The sequence below is a fragment of the Gallus gallus genome, chromosome 19 (genome assembly GCF_016699485.2).
Source record: "Gallus gallus isolate bGalGal1 chromosome 19, bGalGal1.mat.broiler.GRCg7b, whole genome shotgun sequence".
Taxonomy (NCBI): Eukaryota; Metazoa; Chordata; class Aves; order Galliformes; family Phasianidae; genus Gallus; species Gallus gallus.
In genome coordinates, this window is record NC_052550.1 from 2,717,514 (window position 1) to 2,739,419 (window position 21,906).

Sequence of the window (21,906 nt, forward strand, 5' to 3'; positions counted from 1 at the left end):
GCTGCGCAATCAGAGCAAACCTGGGGAGAAGGTGAACTTTCCACAGCTGTTCAATATCTGTGCTGAGAACAACCGACCCAGAAAGTGAGATTTCTCACCTCGGCTGTGCTGTGTCCCCTTTGGAGGAATGGGAGCAAGCAGGGAGTCACTGCACCATTCAATCTCTCCCAGGCTTTTGCACGAGGCTCTGCTAAAATGTAGATGCTCCCTTTATAGGCTGAGGATTTTCTTGACTCCAAGTTGTTTGCTCTCAAAATTAACCTCCAGAGATACCAAACAGTTGTGAGCTGTTAAGTAGGTTCACCCTGTAAGCCACAAGAGAAACATCCCTTTTAGTTACTATGCGAGTTGGACTCTCGCTGGGAAGCTAGCAGTATCTCTCCTCTGTTTTTTCTGTATACCCCAAATGCCATCCTCTAATTTTCCAGATGATTAAAGCTTGCATTTCACTTTGGGGAAAGCACAACTCCAAGAACCTGTGCAGTTAAAATTCAGGAAGGCGCAGCTCTTCTCTTCTCCGGGAGACATTTTGAGCGCTGCTCACAATTACAGCAATTGGTCCCTTTACATAAGTAAAGCAATTCTTTATGGCAAATTAGCTTCTTCTTAATGAAGACCTGTTATTTTCAGTAAGTCAGCGTTTTTGGTGGGGAGATTTAATAAACTTTATTCTTCTTCCCCTCATTGTGATAAGCAAATTTAATTTTCCTTGTATTATTAATAATACTAGGCATCTCTTGAACAGCCTTCTATGGCTGTACCTGTGCATCACCAGCCATCCCCAGGCTGGCAGCCAGAATGAGGCCAAGCCAACAAAGAGAACATACTCCTTATGCAAAAGGTAGACTGGGGAGGAAAGAGCTTCCTGTGCTATTGCTATTGGAAAGTGCCACAGGGTTTACCCTAAAATAGGTTATCTTCTGGAGAGAATGAGATCATAGAATCATAGAATCACAGAATGGCCTGGGTTGAAAAGGACCACAGCGTTCATCCAGTTCCAACCCCCTGCTATGTGCAGGGTCGCCAACCAGCAGCCCAGGCTGCCCAGAGCCACATCCAGCCTGGCCTTGAATGCCTCCAGGGATGGGGCATCCACAGCCTCCTTGGGCAACCTGTTCAGTGCGTCACCACCCTCTGCGTGAAAAACTTCCTCCTAATATCCAACCTAAACCTCCCCTGTCTCAGTTTAAAACCATTCCCCCTTGTCCTGTCGTTATCCACCCTTGTAAACAGACGTTCCCCCTCCTGTTTATACTCTCCCTTCAAGTACACAATGAGGTGTCCCCGAAGTCTTCTCTTCTCCAAGCTAAACAAGCCCATTTCCCTCAACCTTTCCTCATATGAGAGGTGCTCCAGCCCTCTGACCATCTTAGTGGCCCTCCTCTGGACCCGCTCCAAGAGCTCCTCGTCCTTCCTGTACTGGGGATGCCTTCAGCCCTGGCCCCGTTGCTTGGCTATCCAAAAATCCGGGGGAAATTCTATACCCACTTCTACTGCATGTTAGGATAATGGCTGAAATCCTCCCTTTACAGAATGATAATATTTACAGAACCCGAGAAAATCTTTTCCTCCTTCCCTTACTCACCTATCTACACCCTGGAGTTTCAGAAGTAAGCAAAAGCTCTCCAGTCACTCTGTGCATAAGAACAAAAGAGGCTGGGAATGTATCAGTGCTTCCCTTTGCAGAGAGAAGAGACGTTCCGACACAGCACCCTTCATTTCTCCTGGACATGCTCTCTCCTCTAAGTGGTACTGACACACACATGGTGTTCTCCTTACCGCGCGGTTCCTAGTCATGCCTTACTGGCTCATTTGGTCCAAACACGATAAATCAATTTCCATCCAATTAGGTTACGCCTGAAGAATTAATTTGCTACACTTTAGACTGTAGTATTTTGTATGTTCCTAAATGCAATTAGAAAACTTTAATTTAATCTTACATGCCCAATATGATCGGCTGGTACATAAGACAATCCAGTTGCGGCTTGTACAGCATGCGATTGTAGCTGTAATTGATTAAAATTGCTTTTGCAAGTGTGTCTTGATGTCATGCCTAACTCAATTTGCTTTGGGTCTTACTCCTTGCAAGCATATGCACATCAGAAACTTTCTGCCTATGAGCAGTGCATGAAAGCCTGCAGGATTTATGAGCACAGGTAGGCAGGTCCAACGCTTGTTGGCCCAAAGCATTCATCTGCCATAGGTACCCAGACACAGTTGTGATTGGAACCAGCTTAAGATCTAGCAGTCTCTTACAAGAGAGTGGTGAGTTGCTGGAACAGCTGCGCAGAGAGGTTGTGGATGCCCCATTCCTGGAGGTGTTCAAGGCCAGGTTGGATGGAGCCCTGGACAGCCTGGTCTAGTATTAGGTATGGAGGTTGGTGGCTCTGCCTGTGGCAGGGGGGTTGGAACTGATGATCCTTGGGGTCCCTTTCAACCCAAGCCATTCTGTGATTCCATTCAATGATTCCATGATTTCACTGCTGGAAAATATTTTGCAAAAAAAGGCCCATTGCTTCAAAACATTTCAACAACAAAACATCTACTTAGCTCAGCCAAAATAAATAAATAAATAAATAAGGACTGGCTCAGAAAAACAGTTTCTTATTTTCAGAAGTGGGCTACAGTGTGAAGCTTGACTGTAACTGGACATGACAGAACCCTAAAGCCTTCAGTTTTATTCACTCACTCCTGGAAAGTGTTTATATTTGAAATCATGGTGAGATAACATGAGTTAAAGGCACAAGCTCTCACCTCTCAATATATAACGGATTGTTCCCTGGATAATACCAGGGCTTGTCAGAAATATATAACATGGACACTGATTTTCCACAGCATGCAGTTCTCACTGTGTCAGTGGGAAAGAGAATTTCAGATAGGTGGGAAAAAAGCAGACGAGACAACATGAGACTATTTTGTGCCATGCAAGTGATGGCGTCTGTAAGATTGGTCACGATTTATTTTCCTTGATTTTGTTAAGAACAGAAGCTGGAAGGCAATTTCCTTTGCATATGTATGATATACCTTAAAAGACAGGAGGCTTATGAAGTATTAGACAGTGCAGTGAGATGTTAAATGACATAATGATTGCTTGTGCTTTGGAAGACAGGTTGGTACAACTTGGGACACAGGATGAAAACATTACCCAAACCTCAGAATGGCCCAGAATCAGGGTCCTTGTTAACCCAGCTGCTGATCTGGGTTAACACACACAGTGTTTGTATCAACTGCTACACTGCATTCTGAAAAAGGAAAAAGGAGATGTTAAAATGGCAATGATTTTCTGTCTAAGCTTCATATGTTTTCTACAAACAAAAGTAGCTAGCAAGCATTGTTAACCTCCTTCATTCCCTATTAGACTGTCTCAGATGGGCACATTGGTGGGGGAATAGCCAAGAAATGAAGGATCTTACAGAGACATCGTGTTTATGTTAAATCGGCTACACTTGCACCCAGACCTTGGTAAGGACCATGCATTGTCCTCTCCATCACCCTTAAGCACCCATCTCTGCAGCTGCTCTGGTGCAGTTCACCCATCTGTACTATGAGAATTGCAGCGTGTTTCCCAGCCCAGCCCTATGCAGTGGGGCCAGGGCTTCCCTCCTGCTGAAAGCTGCCCATAGCAGCCTTGGCCATTCATACTTTGTAGCTTCATGGACTGCTTTTTGGCCCAGTGCAATCACCTGTCTCTCTTACTCAGTTGTGCCTAACAGAACCATGTATATTTGTTAGAATAAACTCTTGCTATCATCACGATGAAGCCCTTCATGTCATTAAAGGCTGTTTTCCCATCCCTAAGCTCGCCCAGTCCTCCTGTGTGGTATCTCCTGCCTTCAGGATATTGCTCTGCTCAATGCTTCTGCTGCCATTGGATCGCTGCTGCCCACTCCACCCTTGCATCACCATTTGGTTCACAGCTACTTTTTGGACAAGTCAGTAGTTAAAACACAAACCCCAGCATCAACCCTTGAAAGGATTTAATTTGCAATCTCCCTTTTTTGTTCACTTGAACAAGTACCTACGTGGGTACGTAACATCCTGCACTGTTTTATCACATCCTCTGCTGGAATTCAGGTAGAACATGTCTACTGAGAAGCAGCTGCCTAACCAAAATCTGCTACTGAAGGTCAGAATATCTACCACTGGGAGAGCAATGACTGTTTCTTTCTTTCTATCCAGATGATTAACCTCATTTCCTTCAAAACAAGCTCAAAATCCACACTTATTTGCTCCCATTTCAGTTTCATGCTGGTAGGATGGTGCAACCTTCATGGGCTCCAGCCACCACTGCCCCACTCACATGTAACACAAAAGCCTGGACAGCTCTGGGTGCATCTGCTCACACCACAACCAGATGTCCAGGGTGCAGAATAAGGGTCAGAAAAGACAATAGTTTAGGCCTGTGGTCCCTTGTGCAGAATAAACAAACAATGGATATAATAAAGAGGAAAAAAAAGGCTGAGTATGGCTGCAAAAATGTAAAGGTTCCATCCAGCAAAATGTGTAAGCATTTGCTTAACGATGAGCCCCGCATGTAATTGTGCTGGAGCATCTTGTGGGACTCTCCAGCAGTGGATGAGCCCAGTGATGCTTGAGGTGAGCTTCCTGGTGCTAAGAATGGAGTGTGCTACCAGCATTGCTCTGCAGGACTGGGACAACCTCCCTTCTGCTCCTTCTTAATACAGTGGGTGTTAACGTATCAGGTGTTCCAAATTGTACTTCTAAAATATTCATTTTCCTGAATATTATATTTCCAGTCATATTATTTAAATGTATCAGGAAAGCTTCAACTAAATCTTTTAATCCCATTTGATCTACAAACAGAGTGGCGACATGACAGGTTGGATTAATGCATTTGGCATTTGTGAAATTATAAACCTCACACGGCAAATAGACAGCAACTGCTGCTGCTCTTTCCCTTCTGCCTTTGTAACACCAGGCTAAACTAAAATAAACCCTTCCCTACATCTACATTTGATTGAAAGATAGACATGCAGGAAAGGGTGAAGTATCCTAAGTGATGGGCTCAGTGGGATATTGAATTTATGTCTACGCTTTGATGCTTCTGGGTTTCGTTTTCTGCTCCTGAGTAGAATTAATTCTGTTCCCCACAGGAGCCGATTTGGTATTCTACATAAAGCCCCACATTTTATTGTTTTATATCCAGCTTTCAGGGAAAGGCGAGAGGTCAAGGGGAGACAGAAGGAATGAAAGGTGGAAAGGAAACCTTTTGCAGCCCAAATGCCGTTAAGACCTTTTTAAATATACTAAGATCCATTTTGTCTGTCTTCATTTCAAAAAAAAAAAAAAAAAAAAAAAGACAAGAGCTCTTTTAAAGGGGCCCCGAATCCTCATTTCCAATTCCATGTCTTTCCTGACAACCCTTTACCTCGCGTTCTTGACAGATGCACCACTGACAGCATCACTTCTCCTCCTGTGCTCCGCAGCTGGAGCCAGCAGCGAGCAAGCCTGCTCCCTGCGGGACCAATCCTGCTTCCCCAAACCCAACGGGGAGAATTCCCATGGCTGGGACCCCCAGCTCCTGTGCTGGCTGCAGTGATGGGGATGAGCTGCCTTGGAGAGCCCGGAGCCAAGAGGATGCTGCCAGGTCTGGATGCTGCCTCCCGTTGGCGTTCTGAGAGCTGCCTCCATGGTATGGAGGATGCAAAGAGCGTAAAGCAAATGTGTGTGCGGGACAAAACAATGATAGGGAACCAAAGAAAGGAAAGGGTAATGCTGTAACCCAGGGCGCTTTGCCTGCAAGTTTCCTGTGCCCAGCTCAAAACTTGATGCCACTCCAGCATCTGCAGTGGTCTGAATGTTAAGCTGATGGTCAGCTATGTAATGTAATTACACGTTTCCAGACACAACTGCTCCTGACCTGGCAACTACACCAGGCCAGCATTAATCTTACTAACACAAAGCTTAGCCCAGCAGTGTTTTTGTGTGGTGTGGAGCCATGTTTCACATTTTCTTACCAACAACATTCCAACTGCACAACCTGACAATTTCAGGTTGGAAAAGACCTCGAAGATCATCTTGTTCAGCTGTCAAGACAGAAGAGAAGTGCTGAACTCCAGAACAGCATCTTTGCACAGCTTCACATCCATGGATCTGCAGCCATGGGCAATGAGCAACGCTGCACCCAGGACTGACCCTTCTTTCCCCAGTTGGGATGCACCTACAGCAGTCCTGGATGCTTAAATGGAGCCCACACTGGTTTAACATCAGGGCCCTGGATGGCTTTACTGCAGCCCAACTTATAGCCTGCAATGTCCAAATGACTCTCTACCATTCTGGCACTAATAGTGTCAAATGGCATTAATTAAAACAAAATGCTTATGAAACAGGCTTAGGTTCGGCAACAATAAGCGAGGAGTTTTTCTTTTTCTCTTTCTTTTCTTCTTTTTTTCTTTTTGGAGAATTTTAATGAATAAACAGCAATTCCTATTCATTATTTATCTACTTCTGAATTTTAATGAATAGTTCCCAGCGCTCATTAACAAATCTCTGTATTTATGGAAAACTGGCACTTCATAAATATCAAATCGTGCTATTTTATGTGCTGGTTTTATATAAATATAGAAATTCCGTAATTATCACTCGAACTGATCATTAAAATTCAAAAGCAGATAAATAAGCGGAAGCTTTCTGCCCTAGCATTCAGATACAACATCTTTCTCCTCTTCCCTTGGTGCTTCCCTGTCTCCCCCCATGCCATGCCCTGCGCTCAGGCTGGCTTTGCAGGTAGCTCCTATCTGCAGGGCTGGTTGGGGCTCATGCTCAGTGCCAGCAGCGTAGGGCTCCTTTGTTCATCTGTGTTGGCATTTCCTCAGCCTCATCTCCACGCTGCCAGGATCCTGGCTGGCATTCTCATTCTTCACCAATCTGCCCTTTTTTCCCCTGACGTTGTTATTGACTTTTGTGTGACTACAGCACAAACCATTAGCCATTTTATGCAAATCCCTGTGTTGAATGAAATCCGTGTCAAGTCCACAAAATCAAATTCCAGCTTGCCGTGCAGTGTAACTGCATAAAGCTGTCTTTGTTACACACAGCTGGGAGGAAAACCAATCCGATCCCATCCAAACCAAACTAAATTGATGCAATCCACGCTTCATACGGTCGTTCTCCTTTTTGAGGCACAGAGCAAACCACGGTCTGAGCTCACTCATGTGAGTCAAAAGCTGAAGCATCACTAGCGCTGTCCAGGAAAGAAAATTTCTATCATTTTATTTTAGGTTAGCACTTATTCCAGCATCAATTATCCATGTGAAGACAATAACACTAGCATTGAAGTAACACTTCAGCAGCTCTCTGGTAACCTGCACTTTAGCTGGCTTCATGACAAGCTGCTTGCAGCCAAGTCCACAGGAGATGACGAGCCCTTCTAGATGCATGGTGGCATTCCCATTGCATAGGAAAATGAGCTAAGGTGAAGAAGAAAGAAAGAGATGTGTCACTATAGTGGAAATGCTATGTAACAGCCTGAAACAGTGATGGAGCACCTGGTGGGAAGGGAGGGCCAACCCAGGGGAGCTCAGGTGCATGCAATGAGTGACGCATGTCATGCAATGCACCTGAGTGATTGGAAGGGGTGGAGCCAGGATCCACCCCTTCCCAGCCCTCATTTAAGGGTTGGCAGTGGAGGTGAGGACATCTTTTGCTGGAGATCTCTGCCTACCTGAGGCCTTCCAAAGGTAAGCAGTGTTGTTTGTTTGTTTTTTCTTTTCTGTATCTGCTGCATTTAGGCTTATTCTCTTCCGCTGTAGCCAAAGACTTTGCTACCCTGCTATTATTGCAGTACTTTCCATCCCATTATAGTGTTACAGTCGTGGTTACAGAGGGGCTCAGCGAGGCAGTGCTGTGGAGGAAGAGCACACAGGTGGTGTTCAGAAGACAGGCAGAACTGTGACTCTTACAAAGCAAGACATGCTGAACCTGGAAAACACCAGGAGATTATGCAGAATGATATATTATCGGGGCAAGGCAGCAGCCTTGTTGTGGTAGAGGTTACTCCTCTAAGTACTAGTCCAGTGAAAGCAATTGCATTTAAGGTCAGGAAAAGCTGTCTGCTTCTTGGCTGCATCAAGCCATGAAACCAAAGGTTCCTCAGGATCCATCTCTATCTTTGGAGAAGTGTGTGTGCATTTTTTTTCTTAGCCAGGCTGTTTTAAGTCATGGAATCATCCCACAATATCCCTGCCACAGTGGCTGGAGATAGTTGTGATGGTTGTTAAGAAAAGTTCAACAGGAGGTAGTAATTAGATGTGATAGCCATATCTCCTACCAATTGTCTTTATCCTTTTCTTTCATTTGCTCAAGAATCCTATTCTTCCTGAGGTTTTGCACACCAATATGCCTATAACAAAACATACTTTGGATCTCAAAGTTTATGGCATGTTCAGAGCACCACACCACTTATCAGGTTTGCCATGGGAAATCTCCCTTCCAGTTTCCTGACCAGGCTGCATAGCTTCATAATGGCTTAGTCCAAAATTTTCTTTGTTCCCGAGGTTGGACCAGTGCTGTTCCACCCAGTCAACACCCAGTTATACCACCTATGATAAGAAAGCATGCTTTTAAAATTCATTTTTACTGTAGAATGGTAGAATTTAAAGAAAGCATAGAGTCTGGTGTAGCTTAGGACCAGCTTTCTTTTTGCTGATAGCATGAAGGAAGGTGAGTGGTACAACAGCTTTTTACCTTGTGCTCTCCTTTGCTTTACTTAAGCTTTGCCTGCTCTGACACTGCAAGCATCCTGCAGCAGGAAGAGTGTGTTTAGTCTGTGCTGCTATGGCACCTCACATGACGAGGCTCCACTTCATCACTGCAGGCCCACAAATAAAGATAAGACAAAGAGCAAGATTGATTAGCTATGGCACTTCCCTCCAGCCATTAGAAGCAGGTTGTAAAACTGTCTGGTTTGTCCCTGGGAGAAATCACTGGGATCCCTGTGCAAATGCAGACCTCATTTCCCAGGATGACAGCTATCCCATCAGGGAATGTTTCAACCAGCTATTTCCAAAGGGGGGGCAGGAAAAGAAAAAAAGAGAGGGGAAAAAAAACCTCTCTCATTTATTTTTTTCCCCTCATCTCTTCACTAGTTTTGAACTCCAGCTCCGCTTTTTCAGTCTGACTCTTTTTCCATTGTGCTGAGCTTCTCCACGGCGCTGGCAGCTGCTATTCAGAGAGTCTGCAAGGCAGCTGAAGGCTGAAGGTTTCATTAGAGCAAAGCCCTCCTAATGTTGTGCATTGTGCATGGTTCAGCAGTGCAGTCATTAATCCTCTCCCACTGCTCCCTGCCACCCCTGGGGGAGGTTCTACTCCAGGAGGCATATTCCCTCAGCCTGTCATGTTGAGAGCCAGAAGCTCTTGAATTATTTTTGAATTTATTGTCACAGTTGCAGCAGAAACATTTGACTTTTCTGTCTAAATCAATACTGGGTTCCTTCCTCTTTCTTTCTTTTTTTTTTTTTTTTTTTTAAGGACATATGCCTGCACAACTGTTTCACTGCCAGGCTCTTCAAAAGCACAAGCAGAGTAAGAGAGGTTGGATCCTTCTGGTGGCAATTCAGTACGTCTTTCAATGGCCCAGCCACAACCAGGTCACTCTTGTGCTATTCAGCCCCAGTTCCCCTCTATCCCAGGTTTGATGTTGACCTACTTTCCCATGCAGTAATTCACTAATATTCCCCTCAGCATCCAGATAATAAAGTGGGGGGGGGGGGAATCCAAATCCAACTTGCACCAAGCAATTATTTTCACATCCATCTGTATTTGCTGTGTTAGTGCCAGGGTTTTGTTAATGCACAAAAGAGGATAATGAGATTGCTTTTTAATTCTCTATCTTCCATGTGAACCTCTGAAAGCACGGGGGAAGAGCTGCCATGTTTCACTAAGTCAGTGCTTCAAACCAGCATACCTGATAGTAAACCTGGACGCACGCTTACAGGAAGATGCAAGAAATAAGTGGATAAAGAAAGAAAGGAATGAAAACCCCAATGTAGAGCATTTGACATTGTTTCAGTAATACCTCAGGCAATTTGTCTCCTTTTACAAATACCAATTTACAACAGCGGAGTCCTTGGGTAACCCTCAGCCAAAGCCAGCAAGAGGGGGGGAGATAAAGCTCTCTATTGCACACACTGCTGAGCAGGGACTCAGGGCTGTACAGGAGTGCTCTTCCAGCTGCAGAGCCAGCACTGCACCAAGCACGGCCCAGCTGCATGCAGTGCAGGGATGGGGACTGATGGCCATGGAGCCAACACAGGTGACAGTGATCAGCCAGTCTGAGTTCAGCCACACCAGATGGCCCAGAGCTCTTCGCATCCTGGTAGTCTTCTACTATACATTCTATCACATGTTAGAGAAAATAATGAAGACCTCAATGCTTAATGATAATTTCTGAGGTATGCTACACAAGGAGAATGTAGTATGCTAGTAGGTTGGGGTTTTTCTCCCTTTGAAGGTTCTTATCTTCAGCAGCTAACTGGCTTATGCTCTCTCCATTGGCACATGAAGGCATGTCCTCACCATCTGCTGTACAGAAATCCCTCTGCACGTCCCTTTCCAGGAGATGTATGGGATCATGTGTGCCCATGTTGGTGTGATTTGCCATAGGTCTGTACCTGGAACAGCCACTTCAAGCAGTGTTTCACTGCTTCTGAAAGAGAAGCAGCGGAGTTCTGAGTTATGGCAAGACCCAGACCTAGGGGGAATGTGGGCATCAGTTTTAAACTGTGCATGTTTTTGCAACACAGATTAAGTAGGACTTCAGCAGGACAAGCATGAACAGGCAGAGCATGCTGGCTATGATTACACTGGAAGACTGAGGGATGCACACAATCTCCCTGCTGTCAAGCCACAAAGCAGGAATTCCCAAGTGATGTCAGAGTAAGGTCTGCTCAATACGAGGAGCCTTTGACACGGAAGCAGAAGTTTTCCAAGCTGTACTTTGAACTGTGGTAGGTGCTGGCTAATAAAACGGCTTTTCATCCAGAGAGTCTCTAGATATGCCTAACGCATCTGGATATACCCAGATTAACTTCCTGAGTCAGACTAGATGTTGGTTCATGTTCTCCATTTGCCACTGAAGAAAGCTCAGTGTAACTACAACTGAAGCAGCTCTGTTGCCTTCAGTAGAAGGGGATGTCTGCTTATATCGGGATTAAACTTGGTGCTCAAACGTCTACTGCTCCCAAAGCCTTGCTCTGATAGAACAATCTCTGTATTCCCAAAGCTTTAAGAAATTCCCAATGTGCAAAGTGCAGCAGTAGGCAGAGATGCTGCTTCAGAAGGTTCCCTAAGTAACAAGAATCAGCAGTAGCATCTCGTGTCAAAAAGAAATGATGCAAAACAACATTTTTTTGTCCAAAATAGAGTCGTTCTTTTTAAAAGCTGAAGGAGTTTTTAACTTATCAAATTAGTATGGGCTTTTTATAAAAGCTAAAGTTGGACAAATCATTCACTGATTAACTGATGACGATGCTTCCTGGCACTTTTTACATACAAATATTAAACATGGGTTAATCATATGCCATTGTTTCCACTTGTAATTGCAGTCTGTAGACAGGCACATGGTAGTTTCTAATGCTTATCTGCAGGAACCACTACTGGGAGAATTTTGTTCTGGCCTCGCTAACGCCTCTGAGAGCTTCAACCTGACTGGGCCCACTGCTGGATAATGCCATATTACACATGTATTTCAAGTGTTTGGAAAAGACTTGAGTGCATGAGCAGGTGGAGAGTAGAAGCAAGGACAGAAAAATCAAGAAGGATTTACCAGAGCACAGGAGTGGGACGTGCATGTAGATATCCTTTAAATGGCATAAGCAGCCTCCTCCAGACATATCTAATGATAAGAAAGTGTACCAAGCTCCCAAACCATGGTCCAAATTCACAGCTACGTGTGGCAGGCTTTCAATCACATCTACGTAGAACCATAGAATCAATAAGGTTGGAAAAGACCTCCAAGATCATCCAGTCCAACCATCCACCTCTCACCAATTCCACACTAAACCACGTCCCTCGGTACAACATCTAAATGTTCTTTGAGCACCTCCAGGCTACATCCAGCAAAACAGAACCTCTTGGATACTGGGAGCTGGCTGGGGAGCCAGGAGAGCCATCCTCACCTCCATCCCTACGTACAGCCAGTCTGAGAGCAGCCAGGCTCTGTGGTTTTACCAGTCTTGTTGTGTGCAAGGAGCACTGTAAGGGACACTCAGCAACTGGAGACCAAACCAGTGGCTGCACTTTAGAAATGAGATTTACACTCAGGAATGTGAAGCGCATCAGAACATACACAGGAGGCCAAAAGCAATGAGAGAAATGCATAAAAACTGGAGGCAGTGGTGGTCCTCCCACCAGCAGTATGTGGCTGTTCCTCTGCAGCACAGCATTTACACATCCAAAGAAACACGAATTACGACACAAATCAAAGCAATAGGGTTGCAGGAAGCTAATCTCTGGGGGAGGTGAGCATCTCTCTGTGACAGGAGAGCCTCCACAATGCTCTGCACTCCTGTTTGGAAACAGAAACCCCTCTGCAAAGAGCTCAGTTGCAGCTCCAGCCTTTTAACAACCAAGCCGAGCAGGTGCAGATCTGCATTGAATTTCTGAAGTTTCCACTAGGCTGGAAGTGGATTAAGCTCAGTAAATGCTCAAACCTGCCCGGGCTGACTGACATGGCAGGAGGTGGATTGGGGCTATCAGCTGCTGCTGAGCCACTTAGGCAGATAGCCTTCCTCTGAAGTTTTCTGGGTGGATCTGCTGAGCTTACAGCTCACCTCACAGCTGCTTTCTTTTTTTTTATGCTAGCAGGACGCAGCAGCAACAGTACTAACATCTGACACAGCATGGTAAGCTCCTGACCTGACTTTTAGAAGAGCATCTTTTTGGCTCTGGTTTGCTTTGGAGTAAGCCCTGAAGACCCCGTCCACGTTTTACACAAACAGCATTGCTTGTAATCAGATCCTAACTCTTCTACTACTCTTCTACTGTGGCCCTGCCTCATTTTCAGTCTTTCTGAACAACCAAGCCAACAGTCAAACAGCAAAACCAAGTGGCTAGCTTGTGGTTAAGGAATGGGATGTAGAAGGCTTGGTTAGTCCCAAGCTTGGCTACTTGCATCCCACGTGATGCCACCTAGATTTGCCACGTTGCCAGTCAAGACCTTAACATCTCTGCTGAGGTCTCCTAACATGAGCAGCATCCTCCTGCCTTTCTCTCTGCCTGGCAGCTCAGTGGCCAGCACCCAGCTCCAGCCAGTATCACGGAGCAGCAACAAGTGAGAGCCAAAGAGACCTCCTGTAGGAGAGGTCAGCAGCCTGGGAAAGCTGACCGGAAAATGCCAGAGGGAAAAAGGATTCTAATTCTCTCCAACACACTTGGAAGATTACACAGGCTGACTCACGGGCACATTTAATGGGTTTCTGGCAGAGCGATTGCACCTCCTCATTTGAACGGCTCAAAATGAAGGCACAATTTTAGTCACACAGAAATTACATCAAAAGGAAAAGCCAGATGTTTTGTGAATCCAACCACTAATGAGCTACAAGTGCGGTTTTTTTTTTTTCCCATTGTACAAGAAAATTATGAATTTTTAAACATATACAAAACAAATTGTTTGTGATTACATTAGACCTTCAAAAGAGAGTGGGAACATAAATTCAGAGATGAATAGCATAATATTGGATGCTTGCCTCACTGCTTGACTTCAATAACTTATCTCAATAAATCCCTCAGCAGAAAGCATCTTATGTACTTCAAGTCTGGAGAAGATGAGACGTGAATGCTGGAGGAATTACAAGACAGAGGGGCTTTCTTGCAACAGTGAACAAGCTGAAAATTACAAGGTAATGGAAACTCAGCAGGAGGTCCCCGTACCCTGCCATTAGCTAACTCCTGCAATGATTACTGCAGAAATCACTTCGTTTATGTAAGCACTGTACACTGTTTCTGCACTTTGCATCTCTCCCTGCCTAAGCACACAGACAATTTAATTTGCCAAGAGGAGATACCTGAGCAATGGGGGTTTTGGTGTGCAGATGAACCAGATCTGCCTCCTCGACTGAACCGCAGCCCTCCATCCCAACACAGTGCCTGCCTGTCTCTTCTCTGTTGCTCTTCCACCCTGCCTTCATGGATCACTGTATTAAAACACCGACCATTTTTAAGCCAGCATAGCCCCAGCCTCCCCAACCCACACTACAGTCACGACTGTGGAGCTCCAGAGAATGACGAATTAGCAGCAGAGGAGCATTATTAGGCTTGGGTTGCTTATATGGCAATTAGTCCACGTCCCTCGTGCTTCTTGTTCTGGTCTCACCCCAAAGAAATACTTGCTATCTCAGTCTTCAATAACTCAGATTTGTACTAACCTTCCTGTGCTGTGGCTCTTCCTTTACCAACGAGGAGGTTAACTAGGGTAAGTCGCTTTCCCAGTATAAAAAGGGAAGGAGAAAACCAACCCAGCAGGTGGAGTGTGCCAGAGCAGGATGGGAAGTGCACGTGCAAGAAAGCAGGTCAGAAGAAAATGCTCCCTCCAAGAAACTACAACGCAGAAACAGGGGAAATTCTCTGCTGAGGGCTTGGGAACATAAAGGAGGTGCAGTGGAGATCATATCAGGATTTCCCCAGCAGCTGGGAAATGTGAGAGCAGCAGTAATGGCTAATGGAGCGTCACTACATATTTGGGAAACGACACTGGTGCTGTGAGTGGACTTAAAATGCTGGCACAAGGAGGCTCAGTGCCAGGGTTGTGGAGCAAGGCACTGAGCCAGGGGCTGTGCACACTGCAAAACAGCCCTCCAGGACAGGGGAACGCCAGGAAAACATTGCTGGCCCCCAAATTTTGTGCTCTCCTACGCTCCCTTATGCTATAACGTTAGCAGTTCTCAGCCTGGGCTGTTAGGAAGCCTGGGATTTTGGAAAAGCCAAGTGAACAAGATGCCCCTGCCAGCCTGAATATCAGATTTCTTATCCTTCAAGATGAAGCTTAACCATACCATGCCCTGGGTTGGTGTGTAGCCCTACCACAAGTGAGTTTTAGAGACAGAAGACAGCTTTTCCTCCAGGGACTGCAATGACCACAGAGATGATTTATTCAGCAGAGAGGAAACTCAGGTCACAGGAGATCAAACTTGCAGCTTGATTTTTGATCTTAGGGGCTTAAAAGATAGACATCTAATTTCATATTTAGGTGTCTCAGTGAGTAACTCAGCTTGAATCTGAGCAACTTAGGACTTGACACTTCTGATAGCTATGATCTGGTATACCTCCATGAGAATCAGACCCAACCTTACCTGACACCAATCTCAGCTTTCCCCAGAAAGAGGACAGAATCAAGCCCAGACTGGGTCTAGATTAAAGCATGCCTCAATGGAAGTACTTGCAGTGCCCAAGTAATTCTTTGGCTCTGTCTAATTTCTTAAATTAGTTATTTCCTCAGAGGCTGTGCTTTGCATGGAAACACCTTTCACACAGTCAGCATGTGCTATAACCATCACCAACTCCTTTGATATACAGGCTTGTCATTAAATTCAACCCTCCTCCGGCCTTTGCCAACCTATATCATACCAGGATTACTGATATACCTTGGTATTTTCTGGTAACTATGAAAGAAACTGTATAACAGATGCCACTGGAGCCACTAGGTGACATGGGGCACTGGGATGGGCTGCCCAGGTTGGTGGTGGTGGAGTCACCAACCCTGGAGGTGTTCAAGGAACATTTGGATGTTGTGTTGAGGAACATGGTTTAGTGAGAGCTATCGGTGATGGGTGGATGGTTGGACTGGGTGATCCTGTGGGTCTTTTCCAACCTTGGTGATTCTATGATTCTACGATTTATTCCCATGCTGGGCTTCAAAGTCAGTGGGACAGATTGTGCTCAGAGCAGGAGGAGGGATGGATTTCACACTCTGTGTCTCAGAGATGTTTTTGTGATGTTGACTGTAGCAGACACAAAATATGCAATTATAAAATCTTGTCTCTCACTCTGTTCTAAAACAACCCTCTAAAATTGGTACAATACCAGATACTGGTAACTATTCTTCTTTTTCCTCTATAACCAGAGAAGTTTAGAAATAGTGGTAACCTATGTGTGAAAGTGAATCTTGGATATCAGAATGTTGTGTTTCTTGACTTTTACCTTAGGAGTTGATAGAATTTTTAATTCAAATCAATAAAAAGCATGGATTCATTTACACAGTCATTCGGTTTCCCTGGACACGTCAGAAGATTACCAATCCTACCTGATTCTAATCAAAAACAGACCACCAGATAATGAATTTAATTTGTACCAACTTGCAATCACAACATTTGCTCTACAGCTCCACAAATAATGGTGGCAAGGGAGGAAAGGCCTCTCTGGGATTTTTGTGGTGATGTCCTGAGGAACCCCAGAGCACGCATGAGAAGTTCAAGTGTGAGAACAGCACTGTTTTTAATTCCTCTCAATAACGTTTATGCAACAAAAAGGGTGAAAAGGGAAAGTAAAACCCATCGTATTCCCTGTGAATGCCCACTCAGTGCACTTCTCCCTCTGTCTGATCAGGTTACTTACATGATGAGCTTTTGTCTTTGCTTTTTAATCCAGCCTTTGGGTAACCTGTGCTAGTTGTCTCCATGTACAGATCTCTCATTTCTGTTGTTGACCATTTGGAAGTGGAAGTTCATCCTCTTCTGCCTTTCCAACCCTCCGTCACCATTCAGACTGTAAAGAGGAAAAGAAATAAGTTCAAGTCCCCCAGTTTCGTTTCCCTTCCTGTCCTTCCCTTCTGATCTCTTTCTTCCCAAGTAGGATTCCTATTCTATCTGAAGAGCTACTCTGATCAGTGCACATCTTGCACTGACTGTGCTGAGTGTAAACAAAAAAAATGACACTTTTCTTCCCTCTTTTGGCACCTTGTATGGCAATGGAGTACTTGCAACCTCTGCATAACAGCATGCCAAGACATGATGTGCAATGGGGACAGCTGAGATGCTTCCTTTTCCCTATCACCGTACGATGTTAAACTCCTTACCCCATCCTCGGCAGTAGAGAGCCACTGACAATTTCTCCTATCTAATTCAAGCTCCATCAATTAAATGACAGCAAATAAATGGCAGCTCTAATAGCACTCCGTAAGTAAAATGACTCCGCAATAATTTTTGCTTTATTGCTCACTTGTGTCATATCAAGTATCGCGCTGTGCTGAAAAACACCCCCAGAAGAAGGCAAAAAAGCAACAGCCAAATAAGAGAGCAAGGAAGAGAAAGCAGTGAAAGAAGAGACCACAATCTGCCTTCTGTTTTGGTGGTCGCAACGTCAGTCCCTTCTGTACCAGCGGGCAGTGGCTCAATGCCACTCACATGGTGGTTGGTAGGTGCTTAGAGCTGGTTTTTCACATAAATTCACATTTTTGTCTTTTATCTGTTATGCCATGATGCTCAGCCATTGTCCAACGATTGGGTATTCAAAATAAAAAATAGCATCCAAACCTGTGATTTAATGCATTGCCTCTGCTTGGAGATCGCTGATGAAAAGCAACGTGTAAGAGGGGCAACAGAGTACTTAATGCTGACATCAGCTTGCTTCACTTCGGATTCTTGTTTGTTCTGTGTGATCTTCAAGAACTGGAGAGTGTTAAATGGACGGCTGTTTACAAGGGTGGATAGTGATAGGACAAGGGGGAATGGTTTTAAACTGACAGGGGAGGTTTATGTTGGATATTAGGAGGAGGTTTTCCACCCAGAGGGTGGTGACGCACTGAACAGGTTGCCCAAGGAGGCTGTGGATGCCCCATCCCTGGAGGCATTCAAGGCCAGGCTGGATGTGGCTCTGGGCAGCCTGGGCTGCTGGTTGGCGACCCTGCACATAGCAGGGGGTTGGAACTGGATGATCGTTGTGGTCCTTTTCAACCCAGGACATTCTATGATTCTATGACACCAGCAACCAGTAAATGCTACTTGTAATGACAGTTATTTGTCACAAGGTCTCTCACCATTGGATGTCTGCAGGGTAGATGTGGGTGGGACCAGACAGGGAAAAGAATCCCTGAGTAATGTATGTAGAAGACTTTTGGAGGTCTTTAGGACAACCTCCTGCTCAGAGCTCTCTTAAATAGATCAAGCTGCCAAGGGCCAAAGAGGTTGAGATTTAAATACCTCTCAGGGTGGAGATCCCAGAACTTCTATGGGCCCTTGTTCTGGTGACCAACCACTGAGAATGCTTTCTTTGTGCTTTCTGGAATATCCAGAAAGGTCGTACATCTAGAAATGTTCCCCTCTTTCTTTTCACTTCTATCACTGCAATTTCCTCCTCTGAACATTGCATTTATTGCCTCTTCTCCTAACAGGAACAGTTAGAATCAAGATGTGCCAGCATCAGTATTGCACAGGGTTCTGTAATAACCAGACCCTGTGCTTATACCCAGAGATGCCTTAACCCTTACTAAGATCTATGGTCTAATTCTGAACTTACTGAAGTCTTCCCGTAAGCAACACCAAACATCCCTTGATGTCAATGACAGTCTATGAATGCTCAACAACAACTTTAAAATTACTCAATGCAGACTCAGATGAGATCAGTACCAGCTGGGGTTTTGCTGGGCCATTGTACAGGTGGCCAGGACCAGTGAGTTTAGTGGAATGCCTGAAGCGTGCCAGCACAAGAGGCACAGCTAAAAGAACTGCTGCCACCAGCTGAAGCACTGAGCTCCACGGCCTGGAAGCAGCACCAGTTGGTACTTGGCTTCTCATTAAGTAGGAAGTCATTCCATTTCTCTTCCAATATTTGCTGCCATAGACCTCAAATATAATTCCTTCTGAACAGGAAAGCACTCCACAGATGAATCAGTTCCTTCTGCGACGACGGCAAACTGCTCTGCTTCATAATTGATTTTCCACAGACAATTGATTTAAACTTTTCAAACCCCTCATGATGGCAGGATTAGATCTGAGCCTTTACAGTGCCCTACAGTTTGCAGGGCAAGCTCCGAGCTACGCTGCTCTTTCACTGAGCTCTGCTTAATTGGATGACGGGAACAGAGTTCAAGGGCGAGCCAACAGAAAGTATTTTATTTAAACATAGCCCTAAAGTACCTGTAATGAGAAAGTGTCCCTCACTCCCACATATAAATGACTCGAGTAATGTTTCGATTCCATTTACCTCTCTTAGCTAGGTGGTTAATACAGAGACCTGATTTATTTTATCCTATAGTTCAAGGAAATGTGTTTATTATGAGTTCCATTATAATATACTTAGCACAGCCCTTTCAAGTGATGGCCAGAGGTTTATTTAGGAACTAATTCAGCAACAGCTGAGGTTAAAAGGAAGCTCTCAGATGTTGGTGGAAACTGCATTGGACCTTTGCTGACTGTCACAGGTAAAAATGATCGGTATTAGAGATGAGGGAAAGTGATCAAACATCTTTACATGCAGTTTATTGACACAAACGGCATCACATCTCACAGTGCATTGCTTCCAATCCGTTTTTGTCTTAGGTTATGTGGGTTATGTGTGCCTGCAGGGCTTGGCACTGGCCCTGACCCTGCTCCCTGCTGCACACCAGGCTGCCCCTGTGCTCAGCTCTACCCCATCCCTCTGCCATGAGCACCCCAGGACAGAGCTGTCTCCTGCACCTCCCAAGGCCTGGTCTATGAGCTCACTTTCTGAAGGCAGATTATTATGTTCAGGGATGAATAAACACTGCGTGCCACACTCATGCATTCCTATTTCCTAGGAGTGTAACCCAGAAATGAGGCTTGGTGCTTGGAAAGGAAAACAAGCAGCGGAAATTTCGACCGTTCTTTTCCATTTGCAAACAGAGCCAGCTCTTGTTTGGTAATGCCACCCCAGGGACACCGAGCATCTGCCTTTGGGCAGAGCTGGGATTAACTCAGAACTGTGATTAATCACCACCGCCTTACCTGACCTGTCAGCCCAACAGCACTGCCGTGTGGGCAGTGATGCTGCTGCTGGGAGGGAGTGATGCTGCCACAGGTCCCCAGCAGCTGAGCCATGCTCAGCCCAAAGAGATGTGGGGGCACAGGGAGGGAGGCAGCTCCTCCTGCTCCGGATGTGGGGCTGCAATGTGTGGTCTTGTCCCAGGCCCAGCAAGGAGCCCTTGGGCTGACATATGAAAGAAGAAGGTTCCACAAGTCCAGCACTGACCCCAAGGGAGCAGCTTCCATCTGCTGCATTTCCTTCCCCGAGCACAAACCAGAGTAGGTGAACGGCCTGACAGCAGCCTGAGACAACCAGCGCAGGACAAAGGCAAAGCTAATTGCTATTGTCTGCTATCATCCTAACAGTGCTGGGAGGAAATGCTCTCACTGCATCTCCTCGCCAAGAAAATATTGACTGTTTGTTTTTCCTCGCAGTGACACTATTAGGTTATTCTGAATTAATACACAAGCCAGTCAATAGAGAGGTCCCTGCTCACAGAACACCCAGCTGACAAGCTGGTCAGATCCAAACAGCAAGGTTTTAACGGCGTGTAAATGTCTTTAATCACCCAGACTAAACAGCACTGAGCGCAAGTTCAAGGTGACTCCAACAGCTCCTATTCAAAATCTGCATTTTCATCTTCCTTAGATTAATTTGTATTTTAATTGCTCGTATCGCTGATTGAAGTGCTACTGAAGGGAGCACTTCCCTTCCTTTGATCTGCTGCTTTCTCTGCACGCAGGCAAGGCTGGGAGTCAGGGAGCCAACAGAACTGCTCTGCTTCGGGGAGCAGCCAGGGAACAGTTGAAACCTGACAGCAGCAGGGAGCCAAGGGCTGGCATCACGCTGCCTAATGCTTCTCACCTTATCCTGTACGTTTAATTCCTCACACCGCTATCAAAGCAAGAGAGACGTCATCAGTTTTACCCAAACTGGAGCCAAGAAGATATTCAGAGAAGTCAAAGCTTGCACTGTCAGCCTGCATGTGTCTGTGACACAAGCTGTGGCCGTGAGTCCCCTCTTGTTACACAGAGCTGAGCTACCAAACAGCTCCTCTGACACAGGCCAGCATCAGTCCCACAGAGGAGACAAACCAGTAGGGCTGTGATCAATGCAGTCACATCATAAGTGGGCTGGAGAAAGGACGGTGAGACGTGGTGTTCTTGCTGCAGCACAGCGGTGAGGAGCACTCAGAGAAGCTGAAAAGAGAAAAATTCAAAGCCTGCAAAAAAGAAACACTTTCTACTGCGATTAGCCTACAGCACTCATTGCCATGGGATGCTCACGAAGGAAGAGCAAAGGTTTGAAAAGGCACTGGGAATGCATCCGCCTCTCACAGCTGTCTCAAGTTGATGGCTGTCAAAACAGGGGAAGGGGATCTCGCTGCTGTCTATCAGTGTGCTCTGTTCCATCCACACCTGGCTGCTGGGGGCTCAGCATCACCTGAGGGCAGAGCCCAGCACAGGCTGCTGCTGGGACATCCATCCCAGGGGGGGTCCCACACTGCGGGGTGCTGCTGGCCAGGAGCAAGCCTGCTGCTCGGAGCAAGCATCAGCCGTGCCCAGACATTCTTAAAGAAAACAGACAGCAAAGCATAGCCTTTCTGAGCAAAGAATGCAAAGTACAGATCTTTTCCTGCTTGCCCAAGTAGCATAGCAACCCTAAAGGGCGTCCACGGTACGTTCATGGTTCAAACCCCAGTGCTCCTGTGTTAAGGTAGGAGGTTTTGCACCAGCTATTTCTGCATGTGCAAACCAGCCATGCAGGCTGCTGACACTGGGAGCACTGGGCTCTGCACTGGAGCTGCTGCTACCCCCAGGGACCACCATGCCAGCAGCCCCGTGCTCCCCCAGCTGGGCGACAGCCATCCCCCCAGCCTGCAGCTCTCCTCCTTGCCAGACCACTTCGCCCAACTTTTGATATGCACTTCCGCCTTTAATTTGATTAGTGACAGCTGCTCTTATCTGAGGA

At 45.8% G+C, this 21,906-nt stretch overlaps 1 long non-coding RNA gene across 8 annotated transcripts in view; it reads right to left on the minus strand.

Moving 5' to 3' along the window:
- LOC101751351 overlaps positions 1-21,906 on the minus strand; it is an 80,008-nt gene that overhangs the window by 23,721 nt on the left and 34,381 nt on the right. For 4 of the 8 annotated variants that reach the window (XR_006931788.1, XR_005840905.1, XR_005840908.1 and 1 more), the window contains 5 exons: positions 16,570-16,719; positions 7,685-7,864; positions 5,979-7,430; positions 3,146-3,242; positions 99-305 (listed from right to left, as the gene is read on the minus strand). This is a non-coding gene — a long non-coding RNA (uncharacterized LOC101751351). Of the gene's footprint in view, positions 1-98; positions 306-3,145; positions 3,243-5,978; positions 7,431-7,684; positions 7,865-8,706; positions 8,831-16,569; positions 16,720-21,906 lie in introns of all 8 variants that reach the window. The other 4 variants (XR_006931787.1, XR_005840906.1, XR_005840907.1 and 1 more) reach the window with 3 other exon arrangements.